Source organism: Portunus trituberculatus, chromosome 44, assembly GCF_017591435.1.
Source record: "Portunus trituberculatus isolate SZX2019 chromosome 44, ASM1759143v1, whole genome shotgun sequence".
NCBI lineage: Eukaryota > Metazoa > Arthropoda > Malacostraca > Decapoda > Portunidae > Portunus > Portunus trituberculatus.
This window is the reverse complement of record NC_059298.1, coordinates 3,100,475-3,115,553: the sequence shown is the minus strand read 5'-3', so window position 1 is coordinate 3,115,553 and position 15,079 is coordinate 3,100,475.

The window sequence follows — 15,079 nt, the reverse complement described above, 5'->3', positions numbered from 1 at the left end:
TTCCCTTCCTTCCTTCCTCCTCTTCTCTCCTCCTCTCTCTCCCCTTTGCTTTGGTGTTTAAGTAACTAAAGCTGGAAAGTAACTAAATAACTGGAAAGTCCCAACGTCTTTATTTATTTATTTTTTTCTGCCTTTTAACATTCTCATCTCTACAACTTCCATTGATCCTTTCGTGCCATTTCAGTGTCCTTTGTCTCATCTTCCTGCCTACGCTTCCCCTTAATGTTCAAGTAAATCCCTACGCAAGTAATTGAAATATCTTAGTTTTTCTCCTCTTCCTCCTGCTGCTCACCCTTCTCATCTTTACTGCCATTCATTCTTTCCTTTGATTCCTCTTCCCTTTCTTCCCTTCCCTTCTCCCTCCTTGCTCCTTGGTGGTTGGGGGAGGAATCTTTGCCTTTGTTATTTTAGGTCTCTTATTTCATATTGTAATGTTGCTTAATGACTAACTACTTCGTAAAGGACAACATGTATGCTGCGATTGGTATTTCCTTTGCATCCCTATGTTGAAGTGAACAACAATAGATAGGTAAATGAAAGATCCAAACTTCTCGCTTCTACTCCTACTCCTTTCTTCTCTCCTCTCCAGTCTTCCTTTTCTTCCATCCTCTGTCCTTTCTTCCCGTCTGCTTCTTCTGCCCTGCTCGCTCCCTCCCTCTGTCCCCCTTCTTCCCTCCCGGTGTTTAGGGCAGGGAGTGGCTGGCTGCTACTGGGAAGAGGGCTATGACCTGTCACTCTGATGTCCTTTTGTGTCGCTTTGAGCATGTGATATATTACCGCAGGGGTAGATGAGCGCATTGTCGTCTTTCATATATTGTGGAAACGGACAAACGTGCGATTTTGTCCTCGTAGGTTGCAGAAAAGACAAGAAAAGTATCTTTTACCTGTTTAGTTTTTGCCGGTTTGCCTGTTCTTCACCTGGTGGTTTGTGCAGTTTTTTTTTTCTTTTCAAGAAGGTCATCCCGCACACCTGTACTGTGTGGGGAGGGGAAGGCGGGGCTTCTTCCGCTGTGTTTATCCAACCCTCAAGTCACCTGCATCCTGCGCTGGCTTGCTTGGCTTGCTTGGCTTTAATGAACCTGGTTTGAATGTTTGTATGAGCTCCCGCTAGCAGCTAAGCACGCAAGCACGCACTCACGCACGCATACACGCACGTACATGCACGCGCACACACGCACGCGCATACACACGCACACATGCAAGCACACACACACACACACACACACACACACACACACACACACACACACACACACACACACACACACACACACACACACCTCTGTCGTATCACTATCATATCTACACCCACCGATCCCACGCTACGTTCTCGCAAATACACGCACACATCTTTGTGTGCACAGGTGCAGACAGATGAACACACACACACACACACACACACACACACACACACACACACACACACACACACACACACACACACACACACACACACAGACACACACACACACACTCACACAAGACAAAACAAGATAGACAAAAAAGGAGATAGAGCACGTCGGATAACCATCATTAACACGGAAGCAACTAATGCCCCAGAACCTCGTGATTACCGGCCTCACTTTAATTGGAGAGAGGAAAAGCGTTGATGGAGGAGTGGGTGGTGGGCGGAGAGGACAATGGCAGCAAGTGAAGAAGGAAGGGGAGCAAAAGAAAGATAGTGGTGGGATGTTGGGTACCTTAGGGGTATATCCGGCTGGCTTACACCTGTTAGCCATCTTGGTAATGTCTTACTTCCGGTGGACTTGGTCTCGACTTGGAAAACTTGACGGCAGGTGAAGGTTGGGTCGTGCAAACCGCATGATAGTCTGGGGGTCTGTCTGGTTATGAATACCCTGCTCGGCGCGTTTGGTTCCAGCAGGACGAAGAGGGGTGGGAGGAGGAGGAGGAGGAGGAGGAGGAGGAGGAGGAGGAGGAGGAGGAGGAGGAGGAGGAGGAGGAGGAGGACAACCACTCTCACCTTGGTGCGTCACTCAAGTCGGTGCATTACTGACTGTCTCTTGTATTTTCACAGCACCACATTGTCTTGATGGTAAACTGTACATATGTTAATCTACAGCATCCTCTTAAGTGTCGCTCGAGGTCTGTGTATAGTATTATGTGTCTTGTGCCCAGAACTGGGCTGGAGGTGTGGTGGTGCGGGTTTCAGGGAATGTGTGACGTTGTAGTCTGTGGTGATTTAAATCCTCTATTTGTGTGGTGTGGCGTGCGGAGGATAACCTGATGCATGACAGAGAGATATTGATGTCAGGGAAGGTGGGTTAGGAGGAGCTGGAGGCGCTGCGGACATTATTCACCACCAGGCGGTCCTTCTATGGTGCCTCCGGCAGTGGCCAGGGCAGCTAGTGAGTGCCCCAAGGGAGAGGGACATTCCGCCGGAAGGACGGGAATGGGTGGAGGGTGGAGGAGAGGAAGGCAGGAAAGAGGGTTACAGGTGAGCGAGTCCAAGGAAAAACTGAGTAAAGGAAGCCGGATCGACACTACCCTTTGTCTGCCGCGGTGACAGGCGAGTGTGGCGGCGATGAGGCGTCGATGCGCTGCTCAGCTCCAGTCTGGGATCGTGACCTTTGACGTGATTGAGTGAGACAGTGCGTGATTCTGCATTTCCACTCATATTTGTAGCACCGTCGAGGGCTCACGTACGATGATGGTTTGGACTGAAGCACCGAAGCCCAGAGGAGACCGGTCTACTTATTATATTGCCTTTAATGTGTGGAAATCTGTATATTGCCCAAGTTTCTCCCAGACTCTGAATAGTACCTGATTCTCCTGTTTTGCAATCATGACTGAAACTGATTGTAAAATGAATGTTGATAGTAATGAATGAGACCGTTTTTTAAATGTGTGTGTGTGAATTTGAATGTTAATTGATGTATGTAGATGTGGATGTGGGTTAAGATATTGATGCGTGGCTTATAGAGGTAGAAGACACAATTGTAAATAAAGAGCAACATACATTTAGATTCCTATTTGGCAGTTCAATGAGCATAATATTGAGTGCAGAGGTTGCATATATTGGTGTTTGGTGTGGGGTGTAGCTTTATGAGTGAGAAATTTAGCTGTTTGCGTGCGTATTAGTGGGTTGGGGAGTTGTGCTTTTTCTTTGTCAGTTTAAGTGGTCGCTCGTGCGAGTGTGCGTGTAATGAGGCGAGGGAAGGAAGAGGAGGCACGTGGGGAAGGCTGTTAGTGGTGAGGAAGTCCCTCCAGCCATTTGGTCCTTGATTGTAATCGCCGCACGTAGAGGAAGGAAAACTATAAGCGAGGCGGGAAGTTGTTTTGTGACGGGGATGGGGATCTGGCCGCGCTCTGTATGTGTGTGTGTGTGTGTGTGTGTGTGTGTGTGTGTGTGTGTGTGTGTGTGTGTGTGTGTGTGTGTGTGTGTGTGTGTGTGTCCTTGACTCTCGCTCTCCTAAATTACAGAGCGAGTCATTGCGCCGTAGATGGACTTAGGGGTGGTTAAGAATTGATGGCTTTTGCCTTTTGAAGAATCGAAGATGTGAACTTGTCGAGATCTCTTTGAACTGATATTTTTTTTCTGATGACTTCCAAACTGTTCATCCTATCTTAAGTATTCTCTGTGTATGTATTTTGATGTATAAATGGTTTATTTTATTCATGTGACTCATCAATTTTTATTCTTGTTAATCATAATAAACCTTCATTTTTTGCTGTGATTTTTTCTTTTGTTCCCTAGGTGTTAAGTGTTTTTTCTTTGTCGGATGGTTGAAGGGAAAGAAGAAGAAAAAAAAAAAAAAACCAGATTGTCTCATGTTGCTGCTTCCGTTTCGTCTTGGAATATTTCAGTGTTAGCTGGAAGACATAAGGAAGATAACCACGTGACTTGTCCTTGCAACATAAATGGTAAACTAAGCTGAAAATAACATAAGGAAGATCATCACGTGAGTTGGCCATGTAAAATGAAATGCTAAACTAAACTAGAATGACAGTGGGAGGATAATCACGTGACTTGTCAATGTAAAATGAAATGCTAAACTAAACTAAAATAACATTGGTATAGCAGACAACATTAGGAGGAAAATTGCGTAACTTACTCGTGCAAATAAAGAAAATAACTGATAAATTAAACAAAATTAACTAACCGACTCACTCACTCAAATAAATAATGAAAGAAGATTGTAAAGAAAAATCTGACAGTGGCGTGTTGCTAACAGTGAATGCTGATAGTGAAGAGAAGAACGTATTGCGTGTGTGAAGGACGATATTAGGCTGGACTCGGTGACATGTATAGCTGACTGCTTTTTGGGGTTACATTGTGTGTGTGTGTGTGTGTGTGTGTTTTACATGTGAAGAAGGCCGGCCAAGGGTATAAAGAAAACAAAAAACAAAGGTCTGCTCAATTGCTGTTTCCGGAAAAGTTTATTACAAAAAGTGTGTGTGTGTGTGTGTGTGTGTGTGTGTGTGTGTGTGTGTGTGTGTGTGTGTGTGTGTGTGTGTGTGTGTGTGTGTGTTATAATAAAGATAATGATAGTAATAGTCCTATAATTATCTAACGAAACCAACAACAATAATAATGATAACAATATGAATAACATCTTCAACATTAATGATAACAACAACTGTCTTCTGATGAATAAAGAATATATGTATAACCAAATGCACTTAGAACACTACGAGCTAGAGGTCCAGAACTTACAATTTAGATAGCCAGCAACTCATTTAAGACTTCCTCAAGATAAATCGTAGGAAAACAATGGGAAAGGACAGATCTAGAGTATTTATTAACTATACAATGGATGGTATGGGACTTCTTCCTCTTCCTCTTCTCCTCCTCCTCCTCCTCCTCCTCCTCCTCCTCCTCCTCCTCTTCTTCTTCTTCTTCTTCTTCTTGTTCTTGTTCTTGTTCTTCTTGTTCTTGTTCTTGTTTTTCTTTTTCTTCTTCTTCTTCTTCTTCTTCTTCTTCTTCTTCTTCTTCTTTTTCTTGATCTTCTTGTTCTTATTTTTATTCTTGTTCTTTTTTCTTGTTCTTCTTGTTCTTGTTTTTGTTGTTGTTGTTGTTCTGTTTCTGTACATGATAGTCTGTAAGGGGAGGAGGTGGTAGGTGGATAGGGGGTGAGGGTGGAGATGACTCAGTAGTGGCAGGGCCGTGGTGGAATGCCTCATTACTAGGGCGGGAGGGGCATCGAGCGGCAGGAAGTAACCACGGCATCAGAGTCTCACAGCCCCCTTCTTTCCCGCATCTCAAGACGCTCCTAGTGATTGTGTTTATAGACAGTTCTCTTTTAGGGGATGGGGATCTTCAGTGGGCCTTTTGTTTTTGAGTATCTTTTTGTTGACTAGTACCTACCTTATATAATAGAAAATGATGATAATAATAATAATAATAATAATAATAATAATAATAATAATAATAATAATAATAATAGTAATAATGATAGTAATAGAGGGTTGATATGATGTTAGAGAGAGAGAGAGAGAGAGAGAGAGAGAGAGAGAGAGAGAGAGAGAGAGAGAGAGAGAGAGAGAGAGAGACAGACAGACAGACAGACAGACAGACAGACAGACACAGAGACACACACACAGAGAGAGAGAGAGAGAGAGAGAGAGAGAGAGAGAGAGAGAGAGAGAGAGAACCCTAGTGAACACGTTACGACCTTGTGAGCTGGAGACCACAGAGAGCCCGGGGCGGTCTGCTGGGTCTCCTCATTTCCCCGCAGGACGCTTGGCTGCCTCTCACACACCCTTCATTTACTTCCCTTTTCGGCCCTGACAATGATGCCCTGGAAAGTAGTAAAGCAGAGAGAAGCTATAATTGCGTGTAATTTGCCAAAACCAAAGTGATAAAGCCACTTGAATCGCCTTCAGGTATGTTCCAGCTTGTTTACATTGAGTTCAGTCATGGCAGAAGGTCCATAAACAACGAAATAGATATACGCGATTGAAAGCAAAACATCATAACAGGAAGGCGCGTCCGTGCAACTATTACGAAGAGTTGTGTAGTGACATAACGCGGTGAGGAGCGGAGGAAGGGGCGCCTCTCAGCCTCCGGGGACGCTGCTCCAGGTGGTGACGGAAGCGGCTGTTAGCAAATGATCGCCACCTGTTGAAGAAAATGGGAAGATGGCTATGGAAATTGGGGTCAACCTTGGGAGCAGGCCAATTAGAGCCTAAAGAGAACATTAACCAAGGCGGGGCATAGCTTGGGGCTTGTAAATGAATATGAACGAGAGGCTGGAGCAGGGATGTTGGCGTGTAATTGGGATTCTTACAATTTTTTTCCCCTTTTTACGGTGGATATTCTTCTGATGATTTTTGGCATCAACAAATACATGAATATTGCTAACACATTACTGAGGGTCGCTATAGGAGGCGTAACTTAATTTTCAGGTTGAATTTTGTTTAGGGTAGACATTTTCTTGATGATTTTGGAGATAAGCCTCATAGATATTCTCATTGCAATGTGATTGAGGCGTAACTTCAATTATTTTGTTCCAATCATAAACTTTAGCTTGGGATCAAATGTCTAGCAAGGGGCCACGTTGTCACCATAATGTGCCAGAAGTGCCAAAATCCCTTGACGAAAGGCTCTCCTCGGGTTAGTTCACCCTTCGACCTCTTCAATACTGGGACGCATTTTTACCTTGAGATTTGTGTAAGATTATATAATTTGATTTGCATTAGAAAGGGTCTATGGAGATCAGAAGCTTAATGGCCACAGTTTTCACTATTCTGATCCACCCATGAATTTCTGAAGCTGTATAAGATCACCAAATAGTAACCAGAATGAATATGAAAACGCGTCATGGTATTGAAGGGGTTAAATATTTCATCCTCAAGAAGGTTTGGCTTGAAGAGTTTGTAATGTGTTGATATTATTCTGGAAGACTTACCGGAAAAGTGAAAATCACCAGCCATATCCTTTTAAGAACCGAAAAATGAACAATGAATGGAAAGGCAGCAAGAAAATCAGAAGCAAAACTCTTTTTTACGACTGTCAAAATTATATTAAAACCTTTCCCGGATTAGAATGAGAAAAAAAATATCTTGCGTCATTCTTTAGAAAGTATCAGTAGAAAGCAAGGCAGGAATGTGTTTAGGAAATGCCGTCTGTCAGTTCATGCCTTGATAGAACCAGTCCAGTATGAAGTGTGTATTAGCTAGAAATGCACAGGTGCAAGTAGTAGTAGTAATAGTGGTAGTAGTAACAGCAGCAACAATTGTACTACTACTACTACTACTACTACTACTACTACTACTACTACTACTACTACTACTACTACTACTACTACTACTACTACTACTAAGCAATGATGAAACTGATGAAAAATATAGCTTTACACTAATACTAACCACAAAAAAGAAGAGAAAGAGAGAGAGAAAAAAATGAATGGTGATAACAGCAACGGCAGTGATGATAATGAAGCCATCATCACACACACACACACACACACACACACACACACACACACACACACACACACACACACACACACACACACACACACACACACACACACACACACACACACACACTCACCTTCAAAAACGACCTTACATATTAATGCATGACTCTAGTCACTCACTCACTCACTCTCCTCCTCCTCCTCCTCCTCCTCCTCCTCCTCCTCCTCCTCCTCCTCCTCCTCCTCCTCATTTAGCTCTTTTGTCATTTCTTTTCGCGACACGGATTTGCATTTCCCCCGATGGCAGTGCTAATAATAATCCCCTAAAGAGCTGCAGATCCTAAATGTTCGGCCGCGGCAGCTCACCGTAATTGGGCAGAAGCAAGAGGCGGCCCACCACTCCCGCTCGATGACGCTAATGGCAAACCGATCGCTGCAATTACTTCAGTCTTTATAACGTAATTGCTGGGCCGGGAAGACGTGTAATGAGCGCTCTGGAGGTGAGAATGAGAGCCGTGAGGGAAGCTGTCTAGAGAGAGAGAGAGAGAGAAAGAGGAAGAGAGGGAGATAGAGGAGTAATGTGGTGTGAGAAGGTTTGCGTGTTTCGATGAATGGAATCTTTCGTGGATAATTTCCTTGCGATGAACTAAAGAAATGGGACGAGAGAGAGAGAGAGAGAGAGAGAGAGAGAGAGAGAGAGAGAGAGAGAGAGAGAGAGAGAGTATGCATTGTTTGAAAATACTTAAGCCATGTAAATAAGCAATGTATATGATATCTTTTGTATGATATGTACATTTGTAATCTCGTGTGTGTGTGTGTGTGTGTGTGTGTGTGTGTGTGTGTGTGTGTGAATTTTAGCAAGGCACCTTAATTACGCAATCGCTGTTTTGAAAAGACACTGAGGAGGATGTGGGCGTGGCCAGGCAAGGGCGGGAACGTGACCCTGGGAGTCACTGAGAACAGGGGCCATGACCTCGGTGGTGGTGGAGGAGGAGGAGGAGGAGGAGGAGGAGGAGGAGGAGGAGGAGGAGGAGGAGGAGAGGAAGAGGAAAAGGAAGAGAAAAAACCTGATGATTTACTGGGTGACGGATGGATGGAGAAAGATTAAAAAGAAAGAAAAAAAAGATAAATAAGAGAAGTGGAGGAAGAGAGAGAATAATGCAAGATAAGAATAGGTGATTTACGGAATGACGACTGAAGGAGAGAGAGAGAGAGAGAGAGAGAGAGAGAGAGAGAGAGAGAGAGAGAGAGAGAGAGAGAGATTATGAGTAAGGAAGAAGATAATGGCACTGCTGTGAACGGAGTCTCCTGCTTCTGTTTAGCTCAGTGGTTGGTGCTAAAACTTTCGCTCCTTAAGATGAGGCGCTGCTTTTCCCACTAAACCTGACGGCGTGAGAGGAACCATCATCCGACCTGCCTTCTTCCTTCCCTTCCTTCTTTACCCGCCCTTCCATCTCTTCCTGTCTCTCTTTGCCTCTTAGTCCACTACTCTTTTCTTACTCATTCCTCTTTTCTGTCTCTCTTTCTTTCCCCGCTCCTTTTTCCTCCTTTTTTTTTTTTTGTCTCTTTTTCCTATTTTTTCCTTTTCTCATCCTGTCTTTCTTAGTATTTCATTCTCCTGCATTCTCTGTTTCTCTTTCTTTACTCTCTCCTTTTCCCTCCCTGTCTCTCTATCTCTCCTTCTCTTAGCCTCTCTTAAACTGTTTCCATATCCTTTCCTTTTTTTTTCCTTTTCTCTGCTTGTCTCTTCCCAGTATTTCATTTTCCTAGTCTCTCTCTCTCTCTCTCTCTCTCTCTCTCTCTCTCTCTCTCTCTCTCTCTCTCTCTCTCTCTCTCTCTCTCTCTCTCTCTCTCTCTCTCTCTCTCTCTCTCTCTCTCTCTCTCTTTCTCTTTGTTTCTCATTTTCTTTGTCTCTCTTAAACTCTTTCCTTATCCTCTCCTCTCCCTTCCATACCTCTCCCTGTCTCTCTTACTCTTTCCTTCTCTTACTCTCTCTTATCCTCTTCCTTTACTTGCTCCTCTTTCCTCCCCGTCTCTCCGTCTCATTCCCTTAACCTGTCTCTCCCACTCCTCCAGTCTTCCGCCTTTTCTGGAGCGTTTGTTTCTCACCTGAATCATCCGAGCCACTGCCCCGTTAAGAATGTTACAGCGCCCTCCTTGTCTTGAACTCCCTGCCTTGTTTGCTGACTTCAGTTTCTTTGCGTTCCTGAAGAGGGCGACTTGATATTACTGCCTTGTATTTTGTGTTTTCCTTACTTGTTTCATTACTCCACATTTTTTTGTATCTTTGTTTTTACCTGAGTTTAGTTTTTATTTTTCAAAAAGTTTTTGATCTCTTACCTCCATTATTATTAACAGGATTTAGACCAGAGTAAGGCACTGGAATTTTCAAGTGGTGCTAGTTTTACAAGGATTCTACATTATAGTAAAGAAACAATGAGAATCGGAATGTTAAGGTGAAGGGTCTTTTAAGAATAGTCTTGATGAAAGCTCAGTGTGTTTAAGGGATACGAGCCTCCGTGTTTGGTGTATTGTTTGGCAAGTGTGGTCGCGTTCCTCCCATCTGTGCACACGTAACCCTCGCGCCTCGTGAATGTGTTGGCACTGTTCTCACGGCACCTCGCCCTGCGTCTACCCTTGGGGCTGAGGTGGAGTCACTTTGTAAGTGTATTATTTTTTTTCTCATTTGTTTTCGTGTAATATATATATATATATATATATATATATATATATATATATATATATATATATATATATATATATATATATATATATATATATATATATATATATATATATATATATATATATATATATATATATATATATATATATATCTATATATATATCTATCTATCTATCTATCTATCTATCTATCTCTCTCTCTCTCTCTCTCTCTCTCTCTCTCTCTCTCTCTCTCTCTCTCTCTCTCTCTCTCTCTCTCTCTCTCTCTCTCTCTCTCTATATATATATATATATATATATATATATATATATATATATATATATATAGATAGATAGATAGATAAATAGATAGATGGATAGATGGATAGATAGATAGATTGATAGATAGATAGATAGATAGGTAGGTAGGTAGGTAGGTAGGTAGGTAGGTAGGCAGGCAGGGAGGGAGATAGATAGATGATAGATCGTTAGATAGATATATCGTTAGATAGATAGATAGATAGATAGATAGATATAGACAGTCAGACAGACAGACAGACAGACAGACATAGAGATAGATAGATACATAGAGAGATAGATACAGATAAATAGGTTATATATATATATATATATATATATATATATATATATATATATATATATATATATATATATATATATATATATATATATATATATATATATATATATATATATATATATATATATATATATATATATATATATATATATATATATATATATATATATATATATATATATATATATATATATATATATATATAATATATCTATATGTATGTATGTATCTATCTATCTATCTGTCTGTCTGTTTGTCTGTTTGTCTGTTTTGTCTATATATCTATCTATCTATCTATCTATCTATCTATCTATCTATCTATCTATCGATCGGTCGATCTATCTATCTATCTATCTATCTATCTATCTATCTATCTATCTATCTATCTATCTATCTATCCTACCTGCCTACCTACCTACCTACCTACATACCCATCTATCTATCTATCTACCTATCTACCTACCTTTACTTATCTATCAATCTATCTATCCATGAATGATATGTCTTCACCCGGGCGCTCCTGCTGTAGTCTTCACGCATTTTGGAATAGTATACATAATTGACCGCATCGTGGCGGAGAACAAGCCCCATTTATAGATAGCATCACTACACCCAGGACTCCCACGCCCTCACTTTGGTCCATTGAAGTGTTAGTGGCGCAGTGAAAGCTGTGCGGTTGAGGGATTACACACCTGGGTAATCTTAAACCACTTGGTGATGTGCTCAAAGTGGCATCCGTGGGTGAATCTCGACCCCCACTTCCCAAGGTGTCACTGTGGAACTGCTGGGTGAAAGCTGTGTGAAGGTGCGACATGATTCCAGCAGGACGAGCTCTGCTACTACTACTACTACTATCACCACACGAGACGCCCCCCTTTTCTTTTCTTTTTCATTCTTCGTCATTCCTCCTTCTTCTCCTGCTTCCTTTTCCTTCCATTCCTCTCGCGTCCTGCCACGTTCTCATCCCGGCAAAGGTTACCTGCTGTGCTGTTGTTTCTCCTTCCTGACTTTCTTTTTTGCTTTCATATATTCATCTTGATAAACTCTTTTTTGTTCTTTTCTTCGTCTCTGTGTTCTCTTTTTTTTTTTTTTTTGGTGTGTTGTTAATTTTGCTGGGAACTTTTCTTTTTCTTTTTCATCTCTATGTCTCTGTGCCTATGTATCTCTCTCTCTCTCTCTCTCTCTCTCTCTCTCTCTCTCTCTCTCTCTCTCTCTCTCTCTCTCTCTCTCTCTCTCTCTCTCTCTCTCTCACATATACTTATATAGATAGTGCTTTTGATATCTCCATCTCTTCATCTTATTAACTTTTATCACTCCTCTCACTAAATTTCATCTGTCCATACCACTGACTTCCTTGTTTTCGACTCACAATTTCCATCTCTTTTTTCCTTTTACACCTACCTATCCCTCCCTTCCACTAACTTCTTTCTCTCTGTTCCCACTAACTTACATCAATTCCTCACATTTACTTACATCACTCCATCCCATTGACTTCATCTCTCATGTAACTTCTTTCACTTCATCCCATTGATTTCCACCTCTGCACCCGTCTCTCCCTCCAACACACCCCTCACCCCGCCAGACGATGCTTCTCTTACCTCTATATGTATCTATTACTCCCTCCCACCTTCCTCGCCCATCAGCTAACGGGCCTCCCTTCCGACTCCTTCCCTCCATCACTCAGCCAAGTAAGCAGGAGAGAAATTACAGTGATAGTGGATAAGTAATAACCAAAAATAATACATCGGTCCCACAAAGTTGATAGGAGTCCAGACACTCGAAGCCGAAGGATCTGAAATAATTGCAGAGCCTCAAGAGACCCTCCGCTCATTACTTAGCTACTAATGATGCGTTTGCCAGGATCCTCGCAGTGCAGGTATTGATTGTTCCTCAGTTCCTCGTGCAGTTCCTTAAGGTAGTTAAAGGTTTGTGGGGAGGAACACATGAAAAGTGACCAATGTCAACTCCGTGGCCCATTGGTGAAGCCATGGACGTGTTCGGATCCTGCTCTGCCCTTTTCTTTCAATTCTTTGTGCTGTGGTTACCAAAGTGTGTCTTTATAAAATGTGTTTTCAATGTATTTTTTTCATATATTATTGATTTTTATAATATTATCGTTGAGAAACGCTTTGTGAGGCTGATAAGCCAATGGGCGTGATTGGACAGGCTGCTCACCTTCATTCTCGGCACAGTGTTTTCAGGCGTGTTCGTGACGCGACGTGTAATGCGATTTATTTTGTTTCACTAAGACTAATGTGAAGAATTTAATGTTGTTTTGTACAATTATTTATAATGATCTGTTATTACACAGACATTTAACGACGTATCATGTAAAGATTATTTCATATATATTTTTTTTTATCTTAGTTCACTTTACTTTGCCTTGCCTTGCCTTGCCTTGTGATGGTTTAGCACACCATGACATAACCTGTAGTGTCCATCACTCGTCTCTGCACGGTTGGAGTGCTAGAATATGTTGTATGAAAGAAAAATTATTCGTTACTGGAATAAGAAAAAAAGAATGGGTGAAGTTCGGAGATAAGTTTTGGATTCTGGAACTAACAGTAAAAGTGAGGAGTATAACTGAGAAGACAGTAGTATTTTCCGACATCATGAAGGAGAACACACAACACATAAACGAAGAAAGCCTGCTTGTGTTAGATAACATATTATTACGCATCTGTAACTTCAATATGATATATATATATATATATATATATATATATATATATATATATATATATATATATATATATATATATAGAGAGAGAGAGAGAGAGAGAGAGAGAGAGAGAGAGATTTTTCCTTGTTGAACCTCGTAGAAACATAAGGCTGTCTGTCATCATGTTCTTGGTGTTTGGTATGTTTGGATGATGCGACAAGGAAAGCCTAGAATATAACACTTTTTTTCTTTTTTTAATGTCTTATTTACAATTGCCTCGAGCTCTATGTACCTTGATAAACCCAAGTGGGACAGGGAATTGTAGAGGGGGAAGGTTAGACTCACCAGGAAAGGTAAAACATAGCACCAAGTAAACAGTTTTTGTCTCGTGCTGACCAGTTTGTCATTTACGTGTGGCTTTCCTTTTCTTTCATTTTTCCACTTCTGCTTACTTATCTTGCCTTGCTTAAGTATCTTGCTTTCCTTACATTATCTGAGTGCCATTCAAGTAATTGCTGATTCTCACTTGCTGTATTACTTCCCTTCCTGTGTCTGTGTCACTTAACCCCTTCAGTACCATGACATGTTTCCATATTCATTCTACTTGCTATTTGTTGATTATATACAGCTTCAGAAACTCATATGGTGTATTAAAATAGTGAAGACAGTGGCCATTAATCTTCTGACCCCCTTAGACTCTTCCTAATGTCAATAAAATGGTCTAAGCGTATACAAATCTCAAGGTAAAAATGTGTCCCAGTACTGAAGGGGTTAGAATAGTGAAGACTGTGGCCATTAATCTTCTGACCTCCATAGACTCTTCCTAATGTCAATAAAATGGTCTAAGCGTACACAAATCTCAAGGTAAAAATGTGTCCCAGTGTTGAAGAGGCTAAGAAACTACCCATTAACACAGACTACTGCTATATTCTTCGGTTACATTTCGTGATGCTTTCCCTCCTTCGCTGATATTGTTATTTATTTGGAACTGTAGCTCTCCATGGCATCCTTAGCACTTATTTACCTAGTTCTTGTATTTTTTAGACACATTTTACAACAGTTATTCTCTTCTTTAGGTTTTAGATTATTGTTCATTCTTACTATTTGTGCACCAAAGTTAACTAAATGTATTCTCAACATCTCTGTTCTTATTTCCATGCGTGTACTACTCGAAAATTTTGGTTATTCTCCCAGAGACTTTTATTTTAGCCTCCCAATGAAAGTCGTTTTCTTCCAGACTTTCTATATTATTTTCTATGGAGCTTGAGTGGAAGGGAGACTGCCACATTAACTATTTTGGCCTTTTTATAGGAAGTATTCATATTCGATCATCTCGTACTTATATGTAAGAGTAAGTGAAGGCTGCCAGAGATAATTATGTTCTTGAAGAGTTAAATTAAGTAGAAGAAGCCACAACAATTAGAAAGGTCTACTTGTTATAAATCGTATGTTTTGTGGCGTGTAATGGTTAAAATAAAGATTGTCAAAGGAGTGGAAATGTAAAGTTAAGAAGTCATTAACCCCTTCAGTACCAGGACACATTTTTACCATGAGTTTTGAGTATAACTGGACGATTTTATTGACATTAGAAAGGGTGTATGAAGGTCAGAAGATTAGCCCCTTGAAAACCATGACACGTTTCCCTATTCATTTTGCTAACTCTTTGGTGATTTTATACAGCTTCTGAAAGTTATGTGCGGATTAAAGTAGTAACGACTCTAGCCTTTAATCTTCGGACCTCCATAGAGCCTTCCTAATGCAAGTAAAATG